A 25464-nucleotide genomic window follows, 5' to 3' on the forward strand; every position below is an offset into this window, starting at 1 on the left:
TCTAACCTAAATCTCCCTTGCTGCAGATTAAGCCCATTACTTCTTCTCCTATTTCCAGTGGACATGAAAAACAATTTATCACCATCCTCCTTATAACAGCCCTTAACATATTTGAAGACTGTTACCAGGTCTCCTGTCAGTCTTCTCTTCTCAAGACAAAAACATGCCCAGTTTTTTTAAATCTTTCCTTATAGGCTTCCCCTCTGAACTCTCTCCAATTTGTCCACACCTTTCCTAAAATGTGGTTGGACACAGGGTTGGACACAATACTCCAGTAATCTACCAGTGTCAAGAAGAGTGGGACAATTATCTCCTATGTCTTATGTACAACATGCCTTTTAATACACCTCATGTGAAGGTATAGAGGATGATTCCTCTGGGAGCAGAGGCCTGCAACTGTCTGTCTGTCTAGCCACACCTGCTGCACCTGGGAAAATACCTGCAACTTAATTGGCTGATTCTCATAAAAGGAGGAGCAGGAACTAGAATGGGAGGCTGCACTACCTAGCACAGTCTGGAACCATTGTTGGGAAGAGCAACTCCATGAAACAGATGAACAGAAGGGAGTGTGGCTAAAGTTCTGTTACCACAAAATCTCTGAGGTGAGAGTCAGGAACTTTTGGGTTGATGAACTTGTGTGGTGAAGGCTGGATTTTGGGAAAGGGACTTAGCCTGTACAGACTTTGAGGGGAGAGGCTATGAAACTGTGGTCCTCTTTGTTAAGAAAGCTTGAAATAAAACCTGCAGCAATTATTCTGTCTGGAAACTACCTTCCCTGGATTCTGTGAAAGGGTTCCAATCAGAATTTCCCCAGGGAGGGACCTGGCTCAGCAAACAGAAGCTGGGTTCCCACTGGAAGTGGGTGCTATAAGGTAAGCCCCAATCCTTTACACCCCAGAATATTAGCTTTTTTTTGCAACTGCATCACATTGTTGACTCATTCAATTTGTGATCTACTACACTCACTAGATCTTTTTCAGCAATACTACACCTCATCAGTTATTCCCCATTTTGTAGATGTTACATTTTTCCCTTTCTAAATGAAGTACTTTGCACTTTTATTGAATTTCATCTTTTCATTTCAGACCAATTCTCTAATTTGTCAAGGTCATTGAAACCTAACCCTGTCCTCCAAAGTGCTTGTGACCCCTCACAGCTTGGTGGAGTAAATAAGACTTAAAGATTTCAAAGTACTAAACTTTTGGGGGCTCTTGATAGGTAGCTTCTAAAATTTGCCACTAAAGAGATCCACTTTCCTAGTGTTGCACAATTGGCTGAGTTCATAGCCTATGAGCAAAAAGTGTAATTTGTGTCATTATTAGAGTCCCTGTGTGATATTACCCAGGGTACAATCTGGATGTTGAACAGCTGTGTCCCCTTAACTCTCTAGCCTTGGGTGCCTTTTATGCTGATTTGCTGTCAGAACATCCACTCCTGGCCTGTTCACACAGCCTTCAGCATGCAAATTCACTCACAGCTAAATACATGAGCATTCTGACCAATCACTCATGAATTACATACAGGGTGATGCCCGCAACTTCCTAGTCCCAGCTTTGTCTCCCCCAGAATTGTACTGTTCAGAAGAGTACTGAGCAGTATAAGTTCATCGAAAGTCTGTCCTTTCAGCAAAGGAAAATGATAATACACCAGCCTTGTTATCCCAAATGGAGTTTCCCCACACACTTTAATCCAAATACACTGGTTAAGAGAAACATATTGTTTTAACTACAGAAAGATAGATTTTTAAGTAAGGATGCATAAAAGTCAGGATTCTTTACAAAAGAAATAAAAGATAAAATGCAAGCTAATGGCAGCTTTAACAGAATTCAAAGCGAAGGTTTTCCTCCCCATACGCTGCTGTAAATTTCATAGGCTGGGTCCACTTTCAGCCTGGGGCCCCTCCCCCTTAGTTCAGTGTCCTTCAGGTATTCATTGATGCCATGAGCAGAGGTGGGAGAAGGAGCGATGTCTAGTCTTTTCCTCCCCTCTTTATAGTTCAATTTCTTGTGCCAGAAACATCCTTGCTGAGTCATGGTGACAAAACAATATCTTGTGGATATGAGGTTTGAACCTTCTGTGATGAAATGTAAATGTCTTGTTTACAACTCTTCTGCTGGAGAATGGCCACTTAAGCAGTTTATAGTTTAACACCTGGCTGGAGCCAGTGTATCTGTCTCTGAAAAACTGGTCTGTGGATGTTACTGAAATAAGCTGTAATTCTGGGTAACAATTGTACCGTAGAATCTTATAATGTCACATAGCATTGCTACATATTAACAGGATGATATTCAGCAGATTATGACTTTTCAAATGATACCTCACAAGGTACACATTGTACCATGTTTATCATAGTCTTGTAAAAGTGGTGAACATAATGGTATAGACTGTCACACCCTGTTATATACAGAAAATGTTCCTTAACATGTTTTGGCAATAGTACTGTCTTCATATTATGGACAAACACGGCATTGTTTATGTGCCCATTCGGTGCTGAAAGTATGGCTGAAGTTATCAAACAAAGGCCCTAATGCTGCTCCAATTGAAGTTAGTAGGACTTTCACCATTGACTTCACCAAGAACAAGAATAGACTCTTTATAGAAAATAAAAACCAGTAACTGAACTATCAGAATTCTCTCTTATAATCTAGAAAGCCATTGGATTATTCCATGATCCTAAACCATTTAGCATCCAGGACCAAAAAAGTGTGGCTTACCAAATAGCTCATCTCTTTTTTTTTTTTTTTTTTTGGATATGCTTGAAAGCAAGTAACAAATACCATCTTCAATGCTAAGTGATGGAGAGAATCTCAGTCTTGGCCAGTAAAATATTCTTAGTCTATGGTTGAGCATCTCTTCAAAAGGCTTTTGCTAAACTATATGGTGAAAGAAGGTCCATTAGAGTCTGGATTGAGACCATTAAATTGATATGCATCCTGATAACTGGAATTCAGTTACCCTAGCCTGTCTCTAATGAGGAATTTATCTACTACCCAAATTAGCTTAGACTAGACTTGCTGTTTAAATAATTCTTCCTTTTTAATTGACTGAATATAGATTTTACTTTGGGGTATTCTGCATACAGAAAATGAACTTAAAATTCTGACCTAAACACATTTAGGGATAAAAATTTTCATTCCTGGTTCAGCACAGCTACTAGTTAATATTCTGATCTTGCCTTTTGGAGCATGCAGACGTTCACTGGCAACCGGGAGAACTAGAGCATTTGAAAGCTAGAAGAGAATTAGTATTCTGCACATTTTTAGTACTGCTAGTTGGGAAGCTTGACAAGCATCACACTTGCCAGTTTATCGAGCTCTGATACCAAAATAAAGACTCGAGCTTGTGTGACAACGTTAAAGTGCTTCAGCACAGCAAACAGTCTCATTTTATAGCAAATGGATTTTGTAAATTCTCTTCAAGATGGTTCATAGGATTGTTGCAATTGGCAACACCAATTTTTTCTTCAGCTACATTGTAAATTGCTACAATTTTGCCACCCCCTCCATTTCCTCCTCCCTACTGCAATTGTTATGAAGACAAATAACTGATTTCAACTATCTCAACTACCACTAGAAAAAGGAGCTGAATTCAGTTTGGTTATTCATTTTAGAATGGCTTTCTCAGAGTAGCCATGGGAGGGAATCATGAGCACATCATGATGGCTTGCCTGGCCAGATGATAAAATTCATCTCAGAGGATGAAACAGTGCAGGGTCTGAATACCTTACTAGATTATCTGTCTCTCTGACAGCACTGGAGTTGAAAGCGTTTAGGTTTTATGGGGAGACAGGGACCCTGACAGTTCATTCAGAAATCGTTACACTTTTCTCCTTTGCTTCCACTTACCAGGAATGAGCTGATTAAAATGAGACTATTTTCTTTAACCAGTTCAAACAACACCATGTGACTCAAGCAACAGAAGTTGCACATAGCCATACTACGAGGTGGTGTGGAATTTCACTACTCCAAAGAGAATTCCAGGAGACTCCAGCTTTGCGTGGCACTGACTTTTTTGCTGCATCTCGACCCTCTCAATTTGTTCATAAATCTCTCACCCAGCCTAACATACAGAAATACCTAAACATTGGATGAAGTGTTTTTTGTTTTTGTTTTTTTTAAAAGCAACTTTTTGAACAGGATCTTCAAATGAATGAGCACCCAGTAGAATTTCCTGAGGATGGTTCATGTGGCTCACCTTCTCAGATGGGTGAGAAGATAGGAGAATACTGCTGCCTATTTCAGCCTTGGGTGGTGCTAAGGAAGCCTCCCTCTCTCCCATCCCAGCAGCATGTAGCCGCCTTGTGAACAGGGAAATGGGAAGAGGAATCAGAGCTACCAGAGAGTGGGGGCAGGGGGAGAGAAGAATCCACAAACAAGAAAGATACACAGGAAACAGACAAGATGCCAAGGGCGGGGGGGGGGGGGAAGAAGAGAAAGTGGTAAGGAAAATGGAGAGATGAGAGTAGCTGTGCCAGGCATCTGCTAACCCATTCCAAGTGGGGGCTCCAGCAAACAAGAGTTGGGAACCACATCTGTAGAGTAAGTATCATTTCAGTCTGGCAAGAAGACATTCCAATAATTGGAATATCAGTTGTGTGGTAAACTCAGTGCATACAGTTCATGAAGCGCTAGAGGTCTGAAAACAGTGGGAGTTAAGGACCCTCAGCACCTTGCAGTTCCAAGCTGATATAGAGGAAACTGGGTTGGGAGCTGGAAGAGTAGGAAAGGTTTTAACCCAAAAAGTAAAATTGCAGTGCAAAGAACGAAGAACCATCAAACTCCAGGACCCAATTTCAACTGGCTCTGCAGGGACAGCTCCTGAGGCCACTCTAAACTGTACCAACTGCCAACAGTCCCCAGGCACTAATTAGCAACTGGAAATTGTCAGAGCACAGATACACTCCAGCCCTGTCCTTTTTCCATCACCCTGCCCTGGAGAAAGGAGGTAATAACATAGGAACTGCTACAGCAGCTCTACACCACCTGAGTCTCCCAGTCTAGGAGAACTGTCATGTAGTCACGTTAATGGATATAAGGTTTGCTTTGTACCTCCAGAGAAACACAGCTGCTAACAGTACAGCAAAAGATCTGGCTTTCACAGTCTTGTTTTATTCATGGTTTTTTCTTTTAAACCCAGAAGGGATTATGATCATCTCATTTGACCTCCTGCATAACACAGGCCATAGAATTTCACCCAGCAATTCCTGCACTGAGATCAATAGCTCATGGCTCACCTAGAGCATAGTGGTTCCCCCCCCCCCACACTTCCCAATTCCAAGTTCAGATAGACGGTAATAAGGAACCTGCACTCTGATCCCTAGGAATCCTAAAAAACAGAACTGACTTGTAACAAATAACTGGAACAATTTCACTTTAGTGAAATCACTTTCTAATACCACACTAGGGAAGCTTTCCTAGTAAGCACAATTTCAGTTTTACACCACTGGATGGCAACAAACTTTGAATGATGAGTATGCAGACTACATGCCAGATTTCCACAAAAGGCAGAGCCATGGAGAATTCAAGCAGTTTCTTGAATCTTTTATGTAGGTTTTGTAAAGCAGAAGAGATTCACTTTGGGATACAAACTGAGACATAGCATCCAGTTGACAAATGAACTGAAAATGCTACAAAGTACTGTAGTGGGAATATAGAACATAGCCAAATCAAGGAAATTATTAGGATTCCTATTCATAATGGCCTTCCTACTGAAAGCAATTACCTCTCTCTCTCTCTCCAGTGAGTTTATAAAACGTAGGTGTCATGAGTAACAAATATTAACTTCAATAAACAAAGTGTTAAACTTAAGATAGTGTTGTAAAATTTAAAGTTAAAGCCAAAATTTGAGGCAAACCTAATGCTTTCCTCTTGTATACCTTAGTACCTCTTACCTGAGCATCTCAAAGTGCTTTTTAAATAAACCCTGAGGTAAATATTATCCCCATTTGACCAAGTTACCCTAGGGGTCAGTAGCAAAGCCAGGAAAAAACCCACTCACCTTTGACTTGCAGTCCTATGTACTACTTGTCACCCTTCGCTTGCTGCTATTTTATTTCCTCCATTTTTTTTAAATGTGGTTCACTGGGCCTCAGCAAGGCAGAGCACATTCCTAGGGGATTCCTGAGGTGATATGTAATGGCCCAGATCACTTGGAAACCTTCTTCATCTCACCTACATCTTAGTACGTAGCTGTGTTTGTGAGTCTATTTTGGACATTTAAATGGCAGTGCTGTCACTCATTTTATGAAAGTTAAAGATTTGGGGGGCCCAAAATTTCAGTGGGATCAGGAACAAGCCCTACCTCTGCAACAAAAGGAAAATTACCATTAAGGGTACACCACAATCTACATAGCAAAAACAGTGCATGGGCATGCCTGTCCAAGTGAGCATGAATCCAGCTGGTTGGATAGCAGCAGCAGCAAAGCCAGAGCAGCAAAGGCTTCCGCCCAGGTAGTACAAGTCTGGCACAGACCCTGAGCTTGCTCACAGGCTCTGAACCTGTGCTGCATTGTCAAAACTGGTATTGTTACCCACGCTAGCTGGATGCAAGCTAGCTCAGATAAGCCAGCCTGTGCACAACTTTTGATATGTGGACATCCCCTTAAGGTGACTGAGTACAAACATTATGCTAAGTATACACCTTTTCTCTTATCAATAGGTATCCTCCCTCTCTCAGGAAATCAGGGATCAGCCATAGCACAGAAATGTAGTCTGGTGTAATTTAACAAATAATCCATTAAATGCTGTTTTAGTAAATGTCTATTTTCCAGCTAGTACAGTTGACAATGAAATAAGACTAAATTAGATGTTGTTTTGCATAGGGCCTTCAGTGAGGGGAAGAGTAAGATGATAAAGAAGAATTACATTTGTACTAGTTTCCATTCATGTTAAAATTTGTTCCAGGAACAGATTATTTTTGTTCTATCTTCTGTTGTGGTCTGTGACCATCATTATTCAGGGACTAAGCCATTTTAATGGCTCTGAAAATAATTTGGTGTCAGCCTAACTCCCAGTGGACACATGTCCACATCAAAAAACCAACCACTCTAATTGGCAATCTCATTGGCATTCTCAGCACAGAGGCCAAGAACTTCAGAGATCCTTAGATTAAGGCCAGAAGGGACCATTGTGATCATCTAATCTGAATTTGTGTAGAACATATTACTTCTCTGAATTAATGCCTGTTGTAAGTCCCAATAGCTATGGTAGAACTAGTGCATATATTTTAGAAAAACATCCATTCTTAATTTAAGTTTCCATTGATGAGAATCTACAACAACTCTTGGTAAATAGTTCCAATGGCTAATTACCCTCACTGTTCAAAATGTGTGCCTTATTTCTAGTCAGAATTTGTCTAGCTTCAACTTCCAGCCGTTGGATTTTCTTATACCTAAAGAGTCTTATTATAAAAAAAAATTTTGTAACCCATGGGGGTGCCTATACACTGATAAATTTTAATATTCTCTGGCTAAATAGATCGAACTGAGTCTCTCTCTAAAACATGATTTTACAGTCCTTTAAATATGCCTGTGGCTCTTCTCTGAACCCACTCCAAAAGGGATGTTGAAAAAATTGTAGTGTGGAGACCAGAACTGGACACACTAATCCAGTAGTAGTCACACCCATGCGAAATACAGGTAGTAACCTCCCTACCCCTATACTGGATTCCCATATTTGTATATCCAAAGATCACCTTAGTCCTCTTAGCCACAACATTGCACTGAGTACATGTTCAGCTGATTATCCACCAGGACCCATAAGTTGCTTTCACAGTGACTGCTTCCCAGGACAGACCCCACATCCTGTAAACATGACCTACAGTATTTGTTCCTAGGTGTAGGACTTTATATTTGGCCACATTGACTACATATTGTTTGCTTGAGCCCAGCTTACCAAATGATCCAGATCACTATCGGTAGCCTTTCATTATTTACCACTCTCTCTTTGTCCTCTGCAGACTTTATCAGTAACGATTGTCACTGGTTTTTGGCTCGGATTTAATATTTTTATCAATCTGTGAGACATCACTATAAATGCACTTGATCAATGATTCCCTATTTATAATCACATTTTTGAGACCTACTAGCTAGCCAGTCTTTAATCCATTTTATGTGCCACGTTTTTTGTACCATTCTTGTCAGGGAGCAGAGTGAATTCTTATGCCCTTGCCCTCCAGTACACCTTGAGTGAAACTGACCCTTTGCTACTTGCTGCTTGCAGAGCTGAGTGCTTGTGCCTTGCTCTGGCACACTGATTGCAGGATTGAGTGTTAACTCAGTTTACCAATTCTACCACATTCCTTGTATAACTGAGGTTTTCTTTCTCTCTCTTGCTAGTGGTTAGGTAAGGGTTAGCAAATGTTTGAGCAGTTGCTTTCTTTCACTGATGCTAGTTTGAATGTAGCATTAAAGCTTGGTTCTAGCTGTGACTTTCTCTCTGCAATTGCTAAAGGGAAGTTATAAAAAATTAAGGAAGGTGCTGAGTGAGGACTGAGGTGGAGGAAGAAGGATCAGCCTGAGGAAGGAAGGTCCAGACAGTGAATCCATCTCAACCTATTCTGACTAGGGAACTCCGAGGCTAAGATCCGTATTGACTATTACGGATAGCTAGCATATAGTCAGAAATACCAATGTGATTGGCCTCGTTGAAGGTTTGAAAAAAAGACCTAGACTCTGAGTAGTCAGCCCAGCCCACCATAAAAGTTAAGCCCCCAGGAGAATTCTGGGTGATTTGGTAACCATTCAGTTTCTTAATCAAAAGGTTGTGTGATACCAAGTCAAATGCCTTACCATAATCCACTAGATTTACACCATTTCCTTTATCAAGCAAACCTCTCATTTAAAAAATGAAATCAAGCTAGTTTGACAAAGTATTTTCCATAAACCTTTGTTTGTCATGAACACTCAGATTCAACAATTCCAAGGCCTGAAGGGACCATTGTGATAATCTAGTCTGGTGTCCTGTGTCACACAGGCCATAGAACTTCCTCAAAATAATTCCTAGAGCAGATCTCTTTAGAAAAAATCCAATCTTGATTTAAAAATTGCCAGTGATGGAGAATCCACCATGACCATTAGTAAATTGTTCCATTGGTTAATTACCCTCACTGTTGGAAATCTACACCTTATTTCCAGTCTAAATTTTGTCTAGCTTCCATTTCCAGACTTTGATCATATTACACCTTTCTCTGCTAGATTGAAGAGCCCACTACCAAATATTTGTTCCCCATGGAAGCACTTATAACCAGTAGTAGTAATAACCCTTTACCTTATGTTTCCTAAACTAAATGGATTTAGGTCCTTGAGTCTTTCACTATTAGGCATGTGTCCTAATCCTTTAGTCATTCTTGGGGGCTCCTCTCCAAATGTCAACATCCTTCTTGAATTGTGGGCACCAGAACTGTACAAAGTGTTCCAGTAGCAGTGTCACTAGTGCCAAATACAGAAGTAAAATAACCTCTCTTGAGATTCCCCTGTTTATGCAACCAAGGATCTCATTACCCCTTTTAGCTCCAGTGTCACATTGGGAGTTCATGTTCAGCTAATTACCCACTATAACCCTCAAATCTCTGTCATTGCTTCCCAGAATAGAGTACCCCCATCCTGCAAGTATGGCCTACATTCTTTGTTCCTAGATTTGTACAGCTAAATGTAGCTGTACAAAAACACATTTGCTTGCATCCAGCTTACCAAGTGATCCAGATTGCTCAGAATCAGTGGCCTGTCTTCATTATTTACCATTTCCTCTTCTCCCCTCCCTCCAATTTATGTATCACCTGATAACGATCAGATTTTTTTATCAATGACCTGGAAGAAAACAAATGTTTAAGAGGGTAGCACAAGGAACCAGTCCCTGTGAGATCCCACTAGAAATAACTGCTCAGTGATTTCCCATTTACAATTACACTGAAACCTATCAGTTACCCAATTTTAAGCCATTCAATGTCCATGTTAATTTTATAATTCTAGTTTTTAATCAAAATGTTGTTCTGTACCAAGTCAAACCTTACATAAATCTATTACATCCAATACTATTACCTTTATCAGCCTAATTTATAATCTCCTCTAAAAATATCAAGTTTGTCTGACAGGATCTATTTGCCATCAAGGCTCACTGAAAATCAACATTATTGGTCCAGCAAGCTTTTCAAAAACTCTTGGACACAATCTGTCTCAACCTGTTGACTTTAAAGATGGCTAACATTCATAGCTGCTATTTAACATCCTCCAGACATACGACTGGAATGGAAGCAGTGTTGTATCATCTGTTTCTTTCCCAAATATAGAAAAATTTATTGAACCTGCATTGATTGATAATTCTACCATTTCCATCTAGTAATGGATCAATACCATTGTTAGGATTATTTTTGTTCCTAATATACTTGAAAAACTCCTTATTGTCCTTAACTCTGCTAGTCTTAGCGTCATTCTTGTGTCCCTTTGCTTCCTTTATCAATTTTCTACAACTCTTTGCTTTTAATTTTTATTCATTACTATCAACTTACCCTTTCATCTATTTGTTTATATATAGACACACAAGGAGAAATCACAATCCCACAATCAGGGGCAGGGGAGGGATAGCTCAGTGGTTTGAGCATGGGCCTGCTAAACCCCGTGTTGTGAGTTCAATCCTTGAGGAGGCCACTTAGGAATCTGGGGCAAAAATTGGTTCTGCTAGTGAAGGCAGGGGGCTGGACTCAATGACCTTTCAAGGTCCCTTCCAGTTCTGGGAGATTGGTATATCTCCAAGTATTACCTTAATCAAGGAAGGTTATATGGGTTACAGAACTCTTCTTGTTTAGAAGGGAAGTGAATGCAGTTATAAACCAGAGCAGGTTTTTTAAGTCATTACAACCTCCTTCCTTGATTGGCTTTTCGGGGCATTGAGTAGAGTGGTTTTTAAACAATTCCCAATTAGTCACATTTTTCTGATCTTCCTAGGGTGAGCAGATGTCCCAATAAAATCAGGACTGTACTGATATTCAGTTGTTTGTCCCATGTCCCAACGGACGTATGGTTGGGACACTATTTGTCCTGATATTTTGGCAGGGGGGCACCTTTTTTTGGCTTTAGTGGTGCTCCAGCTTTTTTTTTTTTTTAATGGCCAGTTTTTTTAAAACTCTTGCATGCAATTTATAAGGACCTGTAGCTTTAAAGATGTCTAATTTTAGTATCTAACATCTGCCTTTTCATTCCAACAGTAACTATTTCTTCATCATATGATAGAACATATAACGTGACTTTTTCCCAAATACAGAACAGAAATATATATATTGAAGACTTCTGCTCTTTCTGCATTATTGACCATTCCTTCCTCTTCCATCTAGTACTGGACTAATACTGTTGATTCCTTTTGTTACTATCATTTTAAAATCCTTATTGTCCTTAATTATGCTGGCCATAGATTTTTTTTTCCTTGTGACACTAAACTGGGAGGAGTGGTTGATACGCTGGAGGGTAGGGATAGGATACAGAGGGACCTAGACAAATTAGAGGATTGGGCCAAAAGAAATATGATGAGGTTCAACAAGGACAAGTGCAGAGTCCTGCACTTAGGATGGAAGAATCCCATGCACTGCTACAGACTAGGGACCGAATGGCTGGGCAGCAGTTCTGCAGAAAAGGACCTAGGGGTTACGGTGGACGAAAAGCTGAATATGAGTCAACAGTGTGCCCTTGTTGCCAAGAAGGCTAATGGCATTTTGGGTTGTATAAGTAGGGGCATTTCCAGCAGATCGAGGGAAGTGATCATTCCCCTCTATTCAGCACTGGTGAGGCCTCATCGGGAGTACTGTGTCCAGTTTTGGGCCCCACACTACAAGAATGATGTGGATAAATTGGAGAGAGTCCAGCGGAGGGCAACAAAAATGATTAGGGGGCTGGAGCACATGACTTATGAGGAGAGGCTGAGGGAACTGGGATTGTTTAGCCTGCAGAAGAGAAGAATGAGGGGGGGATTTGATAGCTGCTTTCAACTACCTGAAAGGGGGTTCCAAAGAGGATGGATCTAGACTGTTCTCAGGGGTAGAAGATGACAGAACAAGGAGTAATGGTCTCAAGTTGCAGAGGGGGAGGTTTAAGTTGGATATTAGGAAAAACTTTTTCACTAATAGGGTGGTGAAGAACTGGAATGGGTTACCTAGGGAGGTGGTGGAATCTCCTTCCTTAGAGGTTTTTAAGGTCAGGCTTGACAAAGCCCTGGCTGGGATGATTTAGTTGGGTTTGGTCCTGCTTTGAGCAGGGGGTTAGAGTAGATGACCTCCTGAGGTCCCTTCCAACCCTGAGATTCTATGACCTTTTGCTTCCATTATCAATTTTCTGTTACATTCATTTATATCAGTTCCTGTTTTTTACATATGTTGTCTTTTAGATGTTTGTTTGTGGGTTGTTATGGTTGGGGGTTTTTAAATTGGTGCTTTCACCTCCCTTCATAGCCAGGCTTTTTTTTGTGTGTGTCAATTGTAAAAGATGATCTTACCCACCTAGTAAATTTAATTAAACAGTTTTCAATTGTCATTCCCTTTTTCCGTTTAAATTCTCCCAGCTGATTTGACTCATAACTGTTTTCAGCTTTCTGATATTGGCCTTTTAAAAGCAACAAGCACATATATTCGTGGTTGGGTCTCTATTCTGGTTGCACATAACAAAGGTAATCAAGTCATGATCACTTGCACTTAAAGCAGCCATTAACTTTTGGTTCTGTGATCAATTCCTCTTTATCTGTCAAGATGAGGTCTAATATAGAATTCCCCTGTGTTGGATGCAGTCCTTTTTTAACTTAATGGGCCAAAGCAGCTAACTTCCTCTAACTGTAGAGGTAACCTCTATAATGTAAGGTTGAAACATCTTGATGGAGCAGTGTAGGAAAACAGCACTATGTTGCCCATGATATATCTCTTCTGCCAACAGAAGATTCTAGACTTACTTTGCAAGTCTCTCAAACCAGCATATTGCACAAGCAGCATGTTCACACACTTAATGTAATGCCACTCAGTAAATCTGAAATGTGTATTTATTGTTCCTGTTGCCTCTGTCCTGGAAACATAATTCTTCTAATATAACTAGACAGACAACCATTCAGATGTATACATGCGGGCACACGCGCACACACACACACTTGACTTTACATACTGAATATACATTCAACAGGTAAAAATTTGGAGAACATTTTCCTTTTGATTTGCTTGGTTTTGATTGTAGTGCCATTCCTAACAGACTACCAGCTGGACAGAGGCTGTAGGACAGCGTAGTAGTCCTCAGCAGAACCAATTTCCAACTTTCCTGAACTTAGGTGGGAGGAAAACCATAATGGGGTAAAGGTGTGGAAGAGCTGGCTATGAATACCCAAAGTTTTCTTGGTGTTGTAAGTTGACTCTTATAATATCCTTGGAAAATGACAGACTGGGGATGGGAGAAATGCCCTTAAGTCACGTATAGTTATCATTACTGAACAATAATGAAGTGCACACAGCACCAGTGATATGTAGTCCCCTTCCTTAGAAAAATAATTACTTCAACTCTTATATGGCACACTATCCTCCACTTCATTGGGTCATGTTTAATCTAGATAGCCTCCTTATTAGAATATCTACAAGGGAATAGATATAGCTTAATGGCAATGATTGCTGGTTAATCAGGGCACAATTAGCATACATTCTACTTAATAGGGATACATTTACCCAGTGACAACTGATGCTTTTCACTAGGTGTGAAATTCCACACTACAGTCTTCTGATAGAGAAGTGCCCAAGTAAAGTTTAAAAGGATAATACGGCTCATGAAATATTAGAACAAATGTTTTATTGCATTTAATCTGTTTGGTATGGTATTAGTTAATTTTTTAATCTCTTCCTATTATGTATACAATGTCTTAATGAGGACAGCCTCTTTATTGGGACTCTGTCCACCCAGTTAGGTAGATTCTTCTGTATAATAGGAATGAAGCATCTTCAAAACTGCAAAGCCATTACAGGTTCAGCACCAGCCACATGGCTGCTCCTCCAAATAGTTATATTGTATTACAGAATTGTCCTCCCTGGTTATGAAAACGTACATAGCATATGGTTCCCCGTCAGCTTAGCTCTCTTAAAACCACTTTGGAACACATGGAATCAAGGTGCTGGTGCTCCAGTTACAGCTGAGGACTTGGAGGCACTTTTATTATAGAAAATTGCTATAATTACAGGCCAACCGTTTTTCCTGTTGCTAGCATACATCCCATGACATCAGCACTGCAGCTGCTAGCAGAGAGCCCAAGTCTACCATATGGCTTCCCACAAAGGGAGGATTACCCAATAAATCCTGTAGGACAGTGTCTCAGAGCTGATGCCTGGGTTCTGACAACAATGTACTTAAGGCTTTGGGAATTTTTTTTTAAATCTTTTTCCTTTTAAAAGTTAATACGGGTGGGTAGGTAGGTCAGCTAATTGGCCTGTTAGCCAGGAAAGAGACCAAGGCAGTTCCTCCCACAGATACACTTTGTTCTAATTATTTTAGAGGCAGCAAGGTCCAGTAGATAGGACTGGGACTCTGGAGACTTGGTTTCTAATTACTGGCTCTACCACTGATCTGTTGAGAGACCTTGGACAAGTCTATTCCTGTTTCTTTCTCTGTTCCTCCCACCTCTCACTGTAAGCTCTTCAGGGCACAGACTGTATTATAATGTGTTCATGCATTGCCTAGATCAATGGGAACTCTGATCTTAAGTGGGGTCTTTAGACATTTAAAAACTTTGACATCAAAAAGGAGGGAGGAGGAAAAAGGGCCAGGAAAGAGGATGAACCTTGCTGTCAGCTGCAGTTGTTCCATATCACCAGCACCAAACTCCCATTATTATAATTTCAGCTGTCAAAAAAAAATTTCAGGTGCATGTAGCTTTATAAAAATACCACCTTTGTGCTTATTTTACAGCTGTTCTTAATTCAAATGTGATTTTCCTTTTTAAAAGTTTGAACAGAGCCTGTAAAGTTGTACACATGTGAATAAGGGCTTTCATGCTTTAAATAAATGGTTCCATTGCAATTTGACATCCATAACTCCACTGGCATGGACTTAAAACTTCTCACTTGCCATATTGAGTATATCGTCCTCACTGAGGATGGTCTGCCTTTACCAAGTTTGGGGGGGGGAAATTCTCAGGTGCTTTCAGATACATAGTTTTCCAGAGCTACACCATTGCTACATATTGAAATCAGTCCCATATCTTAATGATAATGGGACAAGTTTTTTTAGATGTGACTTGATGTAAAGAAACACCCACAACTACACACACTGAGCTGGGCATTTCACTGAGCAACTTGGGTAGGGAAGTGTCTAATGGCATGACTTTTGCAAGCTGATGCAAAATGAGGCAAACGGGTCCATGCCCATTTGAAGCCTACTTTAGAGGCACGCTTGGAAGCCTAATCTAAAGGCATTAGAAGCCTTTGAGTGTGATTTATATTTCCATTTGAAGAAATTAAGTCCTCATTCTCCACAGACTATTTGTATACACCTGTGCACAGTAGATATAAAGGACAGCCCTTCTGACTCGGTAGCATTTTATATGCACTTTTCATAGGAACTACAGTCCAAGGCTGCAGTGAATCAGGCACTGAATTTATAATATGCAGTAGAGATTGAAGGGTTGGATAAATGCTTCAGCACTTCCCCCCCCCCCCAAGAAAATGGCATACAAAAAAAGTAGGTTAATGCAACATTATATTTAAGATTACTCAGGAAATACGTTGTTTCCCACAGCAGCCATAACTTGCTTACATTTTGGAAATAAATACATTTGAGTTAACTGCATTGAAGTCAATGGAGTCACACCATATAAAACTGACTTAAATAAGAGAACTTGACCCAGTGTGTGAGTATGTCACTAAGGTTAACATCAAATATTGTAAAATAAAAATACTGTATGCACATGGGGGCTGAATTGCAGTACTTGTGATGCAATAACTTTTAATTCCCTGACTTTATTATCCTGACGTTTGTGGTTTTAAAAAAAAAAACTCACATTTTTTGCATTAAGCAAGTTTTATATCATTTATTTTCATATTAAAGAAGCATCAGCTGCAATTCTCCTCTCGTGAAGGAAAATAGTTGGTAAAATTATTCCTATTAAAATCAGTTCTTTATCAGATAGGGAGAATTACATTTGTATTTGCTATAGAATTTTTTTGGTCTTTCCTATAAATACGTCAACACTTAGAAACTGAAACAAAACTCGAACCTGCCTAAGTTTTGTTGCACATAGCCTAAATATATACACTTAATGATCATTCCATGCCCTTCAAAATATGGAATGCAGAATCCAGCCTTCTGACCTATACTCTGTTGCACCAAGACAACACACATTTTTAAAATCGCATACATTACCTTATAGTATCAGTGTGCTAAATACTCCAGAGAGAGCCCAAACATGGGTGTCTAGCACTGGGCACCTAAGCAGCCCAATTTTTTCAGGTATTAAACATCCCACTCCCACGAAATCTTTAGACACTGTCTCAAATTTCAATCTATGCTTTCTTGTATCTTGTGTGCAGAACCTAGCATTGTTTGACATTATATAAAATATACCTTAAAATGCTACTATAAAAATGTCAGCCCCCTGGGATTTAAAATGGGGGAGAGGAGAACAGTCTAGGATGCAGAAGATCTATCATAGCTCAACACTTTCAAAGCACTTTTTTCCCTTGGCTGAAACTTCAATAGGTCAAGCTAATAAAAATCTGAGCAATAATGTAATCATTTGACTTCCTAGCACAGCACCAGATTGATAGCAAGTACCCCTCCTCATGAAGAGTCTAAAAGCTTAGGTTCCAACGGCCAGGCAGGAAGAGGCCAGTATGACTTCAGTCACAAAGCTGGGTGAATTTCTGAATCTCCAGAATGTTTGTTCAAACAGAAGTCTTTAGTATCCACTTGCCTCCTGAAGGGGGTGTATGCATGCAGTCATAATTCATCACTTCATCTCATCCATCGCCGTGCTTTTCTTCTCCTCTTGTCCTTCACCATGGGCTGGTCTTAGGGTGACCAGACATCCCAATGTTATCGGACTGTCCCAATATTAGGAGTCTTGCATAGAAAACAAATGCCCTCACCCCCAAAAAGTGTGGGTTTTTAACACTTGCTATCTAGTCACCCTAGCTGGTCTGGACACAAACATTTATCTGGTATCATTAATCTTATTACATTGATATAACTACTTTGGTTGAGTGAGCCAGAAGCTGGGAATGGGTGACAAGGGATGGATCACTTGATTACCTGTTCTGTTCATTCCCTCTGGAGCCCCCTGGCATTGGCCAGTCAGACAGGATACTGGGCTAGATGGACCCCTGGCCTGACCCAGTAGGGCCATTCTTATGTTAGTTTACACTGTGCTTGTGCTGGTGCAAGCAACACTTAATTTCAAGGGCTACATCTGCATAACACCAAACTACTTCAATTTAAGCATGATGCAGTATGACTAGGTCCCAGAGTCCCACTGGCACTCTCTCCAAACTCATGGTGTTCTGGACAATTTTCATGGTCCTACTGGTGTGAAGGAGTTTGTTGATGCAGGGGGTCAAAAACCTATTAGCCTTTCCTCTATCACCTGGCACCAACACCATTCCTGGACTGCTTTCTGCCGCTATGGATGAGGCTCAGAGAAACACAGTGTTCCTGTCTTATGACTGCAAAGCATATCCTGTTATACGGGGGAGGCTATGGTACTGTATCAATGGCACCTGCTGGAGATATCTGCAGACAGAGGGAGTTAAGAGGAAAACCCATATTTTGATGCTATTCAAACATTTTTCTGTAAGAACTATTAAGAGCAGCTTCATGTGGAGTGATGGTTTAGGGCAGGGGTAGGCAACCTATGGCACGAGCACCAAAGGTGGCACGCGAGCTGCTTTTCAGTGGCACTCACACTGCCCATAATTTTAAATGATGCTTCTTAAACATCTTAATATTCTTTACTTTACATACAATAGTTTAGTTATATATTTTAGACTTTTAGAAAGAGACCTTCTAAAAACATTAATGTATGACCGGCACGCAAAACCTTCAATTACAGTGAATAAATGAAGACTCGGCACACTACTTCTGAAAGGTTGCCAATCCCTGCTTTAGGGCCTGGCCAACAAGAAGTGCCAGGTGGTGGGGCCAGGTCATTCTGAAGACTTGGCACGACCAGCAGTGGCTCTCGGATGCTTTTCCTAGCTGAATCTTTTGCAGCCAGTCAACAGATGTGGCTTTCTACATCTTCCTCAGAGAGAGCCAACTCCACTTCTCCCTCCCACTTCTTAGTGGGTGACTGTGCCCAGCCCCCTCCCACCATGTTCCTGGATTAAATATCCTCTCACTGCTCTCTTATAGCAGGAAGACCTGGAAAGGCTCCTCAGACTCCACCTCTGCCACTACATCTCTTTCCCTCTTTATAGGGAGACGCACCATAAGGCTTACAGGAGAACATGAAATCCTCATTCTGTAGTTTGAATGCAGAGGGTGTATGGGGGAATATAAGGGAAGAAAGGCCTCCAGCATGTACATGGGTACAAAATAGATGGTGGGTAGGTACAGAAAGTGCGCTGACCCATATGCTATAGGAAGGTGAGCAGGAGTGCACAGATGGTACTAGAGAGACAGGCAAGCAGAGTTGGTGATGAAACTGGAATGAGAATTTCCTGAAGAGTGTGTTTTGGTGGTTTGTTTTTTTATCACACCCTAAATTTTGCATTCACTAAGACTTCTTATTATTATTTGGCCTGATGTAACTCCTCTGTCAAAACAACCAAAACCTAATATCTTGGTAAGAATAGTACAGACCACTGAAGTTGCTGACTGAGAGGAAATACCTCTGTGGCTCCTTCAAAATGTTACAGGTGCCTTGTATAAGTCAGAATATTAAATGACCTTATAATAAATTAATCAATCTTCAAAATACTCACAAGTAACTAAATTATCATTGGTGCTTTGGGGTTCAAACCAGTCCAGCAAAGGGTTGTCACCACCTACCCAGTAAGCCTTGGTGCTTCTGTGCTCTGCAGCTTTGGCTGAGCCCTAATACCAGCAGCATGTTCACGGCACAGTGGCCTCATCTTGGCTTCCACCAGTTTACTCCCCTCCAGTCCCTCCCACTGGAACCTCATAGAAGTCTGTCTGCTGTCTCCAAGGAGACAGAGCGCACACTAGCCTGCTCAATTAACTGAAGATTTTACCCTTTTGCTTAATATACTGCACTGAGATCTCATTAAACTTGGTTCACTTTTACTAATAGAACCTAGATTTTTAGTGATACCAACTAGAAGGAATAGGCACAGAAATGGTTACAAAGAGAACCATGTAAATACACTTCTACAACTAAAAATCTAAACTAAAACAAGTCTTTTGTCGAGAGCAGTTTTCTCAGTCATTCTCCAGCATAGCTGGCCATGCCTTAGCCAGGATCCAACACAGAGCCAAAGTGCTTGGTTTATCTCCTCAGGTGAAGGAGAACCCCAAATTATTTTCCACTCCCATATATTCCTCCAACTGTAACTGTCCTGGTGGCAAGAGACAAATGATCCCCTGGGTGATTCCATCTCCTGTCTCCTCCAGGAGGGGCAATTTCATCTTGAACAGTGTCCCCTCCTGATGGGCTCCCATGAGGTTTCTTGCTGTAATTTTACAATGCAAATGAAGTCTCCTCCCCACCCCGCACCACCCGTAAGATGATTGCTTTAGTTACTGCTGACGTATCTACATGGCTATAAAGTAGACAGGGGGAATTCATAACCCTCTAAGGAAAAACCTATTTATCAACTTTTCCTGGCCTGCCTGGTTTAAACACATTTTAGTCACACTTCCATCATACCTGTCTAGTTCTGTACATCACACAGGAATCTTAAATCAGTGAGTTAGTTTCTCAATGATATTACAAGTTACCTTTTAAAATTAATATCATGACAATAGTGGGCCAGGTGCAACGAGGTGGTCAGACCAGCTGAAATTCCCTGCTACGTACTAGCAAGACCCTTGCCCTCTGGCACTGGAGTGATCTTGGGGTCACAATATTTACAGTTTAGCTTTCATCTGCTATTTTAAATTTTACATTTTAGCAAAGACTTCTTGTTTGCAAATTAAGACTTTAGCTGGGAGAAATACATGTTGAATTTTCCAGTACTTGCTGGTGAAATATTTAGAGCCTTATCATACCATCCATCAAATAGACAGTTCTGATTTAAAAAAAAAATCAGTGGTACTAGAAGGCTCTCTCGTTTAGATGGAAAAGGTCATCCTGGAAATCTCACCTTTCCTATCTGACTCAGTCTGTGGTTCCTTCCCTTTCATTCTCCCTATTTTTTTTTAAATGTTGCTCAGTCAATGCCTCTTGTGGATTCTGTGGTGTTTATCACATTGTCACAGAACTGACAAAAAGGCAGTAAGCAGAATTGACTGGCAGAAAACATTGTAGCAATGGCGCAACAAGCAAACCAGCACACAGGAGATGTGGATTCAGGAGACCAAGTCAAACAAAGGATAAGCTGAAAAATATATATATATAGGCCCTTTTCTGTCAGGCCTTACTCAGACAAAACTCAGTGACTTCAATAGGGAGCTTCTCCTGACAAAGGATTGTGGGCACCATGCCCTAACCTTAATTCCTTTTTTTTTTTTCTTAAGTGTGGATCAGAGAATTAATTGTTATACACATTTTGGACTGTGCTTCTTAATGTCATTTTCATCATCCCATCTTTTTATTTTTAGAAATGCTGATTATGGTAGAACTGACTGTGCAGCTGCTCTGGAAAAATTAAATTGCATATTTCAATGGACAGGTATTAGCTGAATTACACCCTTTCCATTTTCCACCATTTAAGTGCCCTCTTTACATCTGGTATTCTTATGCCTACTCACTCTGCCAAATATAGAACCATTCAGATGCTAGATTTGGAGTACGAAGGGAAAGTAGACCTTCCAAATAACTGGCAAGTAGTTTGATTTATAGTTTGTTTGGGTTTTTTTTCTGTGCACAGTCTTAAAATGGAGCAAATTGTTTCCCTGAGTGAATTGCCTCACTCTGTAGAACTTTGGTGGAAATGGAGCACTGTCCCCAAGACGCAGCTCACATGGAGGAGGAGGAGGAGGATCATCATCTCATTGTGGACAAACCAGGATATTCATTCCCTCTAAATGGACAGAGAGCAAAGAACTGTGCCCTGGAGTAATCCACTAGTAAGGCTATTCTGTCCCACTCTTATAGCTCTCAGCTAGAGCAGGTCAAATCTAGGAATCTCTGTTCTGTGGGAAATTCTGGCACTAATTTTTTTTTGTTCTAAACGAACAAAAACCAGAAAACTTCAACATTTCCTGTGAAACAGATATTTACAAGGAAAATGTTCACTGTGGGTTAGTCAAAACCATTTCATTTCCAGACAATTGAAGTTAATTTTTTTAATGTAATGTTTTTTTTAAATAAGTAATTTCAAAGTAATTAGTCAAAATGACCAGTTCCAATAAGGTCAGACCCTATCAAAATATTTTGCTTCCCCCCAAAAAACTCTCAATGGAATCAAACTCTTTCCAAGGGAAAGTTTCTTTCAACCAGCTCTAGTTTTGGCTCTTTAGTTGAAAGACTTGTGTATTTGGCTGTGCCGGTCACCAATTCCATCTCTAGAGAGTTGGCCAACATGGTGGCAGTCACATAATTGGGGGGCTTCTTCAGGATTGAAACTTCTGTGAGCTTCCAATGCTTGGGATGAATTTCCTCTGCCCAGAAGTATGTAGAGCATTGTGCATTATGGGTCTCCCTCTGTGCCTCAAGTATAGCAGATGTGAGCCTCTAAGAGCTTGGCGCTCGAGCTGCAGAGAATCATGCTTTTTAGCTCTGGAACTCATTGGTTCAACGCTTGATAGTACTGATTATAACTGAGGCTGTTCTATTAGCAGACTCCAGAGACCATACAATGCAATGGGAAAGGAGAATGAACTGTTTCCTGGCACCTGCCCCCTCTCAAAAGATATGAAGGAGGAACTAAAGCAAGAAGATGCAGAAATCTAGAATACAAATGCAAAGCAGGAGTGCTAGCTTGAATACAGAGATGTGTCAGCTGCAAAATGGCTTCTTTAAATGTCCTTAGCAAATATGCATGCCTTTCTGGGGCTAACACTTTAAGGCTGTAGATAATCCACATGCCTAATAGGGAGATCGCTCTAGGATCTATTGCAGGTAGGGAGTGGGGGGAACAAGATGTCTGGGTCATTCTTGCTAGGCAAATGCACAGCTAGCACTCCACACCCAGAAGTTTCTGGAATTGGGTTTAGTAGTTTTGGGTATGCTCAACAGGTTCCCTGTAACTGGATTCAGACTCCACTGAGGGCAAGTAGTGAGGGGAGCTGTTTTACAAAAAGCCATGTGACCTGTGCAAGTTGGGAGAAGGTGAGCCTCAGGAGTAGAGTCTGTTTTCCTCTAACTGGGAAGAATTTTGCAGAAGGGTTTTTAATCTATATTTAAACTGAGTGGTTGGTTGACTAGTTAGCTAACTGTGTGATTTCAACAGAGGGAGAGGAAGAGTCTACATGGATTCTAGTTGGAAGTTTCTTCAAGCAAGAGGAGAGAAGATATTGCTACAGTGCTTTGAAGTTAGCAAACTGTATGGATTTCTGGTGATCAAAGACTGTAACTGAGACTCCAGTGAAAGCAGCCTAAGCTTTTGGGAACTCTTCTTCCTTCTCACTGTTTCTGTGGGGACTGACCTGTTTAGATTTAACTTTTCTTTATGCACGACTGAAGATATTTATGATTCACATACATTTAAGTTATGGTGTAGAAATTAAGTTAGTGTTTATCAAAGTTTTATAAAGTTGGTATCTAAGAATTAAGTTCATTGCTTTTTATTCTTTTTGGGGAGGTTGACCCTGTGCAATCCTTGCTGAAAATCCTCTGACTAAATTCTGGGCCTCCTTGTGCTTTTCTGAGTTTTTAGGTACTAGGAGAAGTGCAGAGAAGTAAACCGTAGCCCACACAGAGGTTACACATGTTTTGGAAAACAAAATTCTCATAAGAGGAAGTCCTGTACTGGAGAGAGGTGGGAGGGATGTGAGGAGCATATTACCCCTAATTTGGGGGAGGGTGTATAAATCCCATACTATTGAGTTTCCAACCTATTTAGACAATATTGTGTATTTCCTTGTAAGACACAGTAAAATTATTTTCATGCTTTTTAACTAATATTTTGGAAAAAATATCCTTACCTACTGACGCCTCTCCATTTAGCAAATATTATCTGTCTTTTGTTTAAGGAAAGCAAACCCATGTGCCTGTTTGATTTACTTCGTGTATAAAATGAAAAGTCTACATGGCTCTGAGTGTTATTGTTAAGTTAACTTTCTTCTGCATCAGAGCTCGAATTGCTTCACGTCAGTGCTGGCATCGGACAGAGTAATGATGACTCATCCTACATACTTAGGAGTGAAGGTGCTCTTGTTTTCCCCCTGTCTTCTCTCAGCAAAGTTGGATGGCATGCCCCTGAAAAGCAATCATACATTCCACCTAGTTCTTAGGGTTTTTCCCCTCTTAGTCCCTTATTTTCTTTTTTTGCTGATCTGGCAGCAATGACATGAGGGCATGATGACAAAGTTATTCCCTATTTGACCACGGGGGGTAAGGGGGGAGAGTCAAGTCCCCCCTGCCCCTTATAGTGGTGGATTTTTTTTATATATATATATATATATATAATATATATAAATAAAATCTAGAGGCTATTTGACTCATTTTGAGCTTGTAAAATCTGAATATGTCCTGATTTTCACTATCATTTTACAGGAAGAAAATGATTTTTGCCCTTGCATGTGATTATATCTACAGGGAAAACTGGAAAGTCCCCTCTTATCCATTTTCATTGTTTGACAGGGCACTAACATATACATTCATACCAGTACAGCATTACTGAAAATTACCTGTTTGGTAACATTGATCAGACAGTAACTTTGAGTGCACAAAACCTGGAAGATGTGATCTGGTCAGCTTTCTAGTTTTTATATAGGACAAACAGTGCACCCAAAGCCACTAGAGGCAGTTATTACCTTCCTCTCATACTCTGAATCTCTTTCTGACATCATGCACAGTAAAACAAAGCTGTTTATAGAACAAAATGCAGTAACAAAAGCCAGACACCAAGCATCTGGGATAAAATCTGCATTTGAGGACGTAAGAGTTGAAAGCTAAATTTAAGCAGAGATATTGCTAGAGTAACTGATTAGCTACTTGGTACATATTGCACAGTGAGAGATCCAGTGGCATATAAAAGCTAGCAAATTATATCAGCAAAACTAGTGCTGTATAAACAAATCAGCTAGAATCTATTCTTAGCCCAAAATAAGGGGTGAGGGTTAAGATTCTTAAACCTGTGACCTATTGGACCCAACTTTAAGTGAATATTGGACCCCAACACATCAGCGCCTGCTTTTCATTGCCAGCCTCTGAAAATGGGCACTCAGTCAGATACCACAACAATGGGGGCCATTTAAGTGTTTTAGATGGACAAATAGATAAGTTGAAGTATCCCATGTGAGCCAATTCTCATTTTAATGTCTTGCGCTGTAGAGATCATTTTTCATCACAGGGAAAAATCTGCACCCTATAAATAGAATGTATACCTATATCATAACCGAGTTTATACACCTACTCAGATTCAAATAAGTAGCCTGACTTCTTACAAATGTTGCAGCTTTACAATGACTGAAAAACCAATGGTGATCAATAAAAGCTGGCTTTTGAACTCTTCAGATGCAACCTGCATAAACTATTACAGTTGAGTGACAGGACCATTTAGAGGATTATGTATTTCGTGTTGAAGGGGGAGAGCTCGTATTCTCTTCTTGTCAGAAAGACTGTTAAATATGAATTTTATTCACTACAGCCTCGATGCAGCCTGCACATTGTTCAATGGACCTCATTCCTTGGGAGTGAAGTGAGCTAGGAAATGAACCTGTAGCCACACTCAGAGTATAATTCCACTAGAAAAAACTGGGATTGCTATCTCCAGGAAATGTCAGGAGCATTAATTTTGCTAATGTTAATTGAATGCAGACTATGGAAGGTGCCTGGGGAAAGCTAGAGGGAGGGAGCTAGCATCTGCCACAGGGCATGAAAGCAATGTTGACCCTTTCATGATTCAGCAGAACATTTCTTCCTCACTCCCCCATAGAGTTTCATAATGGGGCTCCATCATAAGGAGCTGCTACAATTTATTACTGTCAAGTCTTTCCATGAGAGAAACAGACCCACTAAATAAGCCGATGCTCTTCTGGACTTCATGTCAGTTGCAGAACAGTAGCTTAGAGTGTTTTGTTTTGGGGGGGGGGTCAGGAGAGCAGAGGGATATAGAGGGTTTTTGCCCATGGTTTGTTACCTAAAATAAGCATTGTTACCACTGCAAGCCTTTTCCAAAAAGCAGGTTTCCATTCATGAATGTGACTAAGTGATTTCTGGTCTTGCTGTAAGCTATATCGCT

At 40.5% G+C, this 25464-nt stretch overlaps 1 long non-coding RNA gene across 1 annotated transcript; it reads left to right on the forward strand.

Annotated features, from left to right (window-relative positions):
• The first annotated feature begins 495 nt into the window (after positions 1-495).
• Positions 496-23306, forward strand: LOC120398789. Its single transcript, XR_005594708.1, has 2 exons — positions 496-602; positions 22510-23306. It is a non-coding gene; the product is annotated as an uncharacterized LOC120398789 (long non-coding RNA).
• Positions 23307-25464: the final 2158 nt, after the last annotated feature.

This window comes from Mauremys reevesii, linkage group 2, assembly GCF_016161935.1.
Source record: "Mauremys reevesii isolate NIE-2019 linkage group 2, ASM1616193v1, whole genome shotgun sequence".
Classification (NCBI taxonomy): Eukaryota; Metazoa; Chordata; order Testudines; family Geoemydidae; genus Mauremys; species Mauremys reevesii.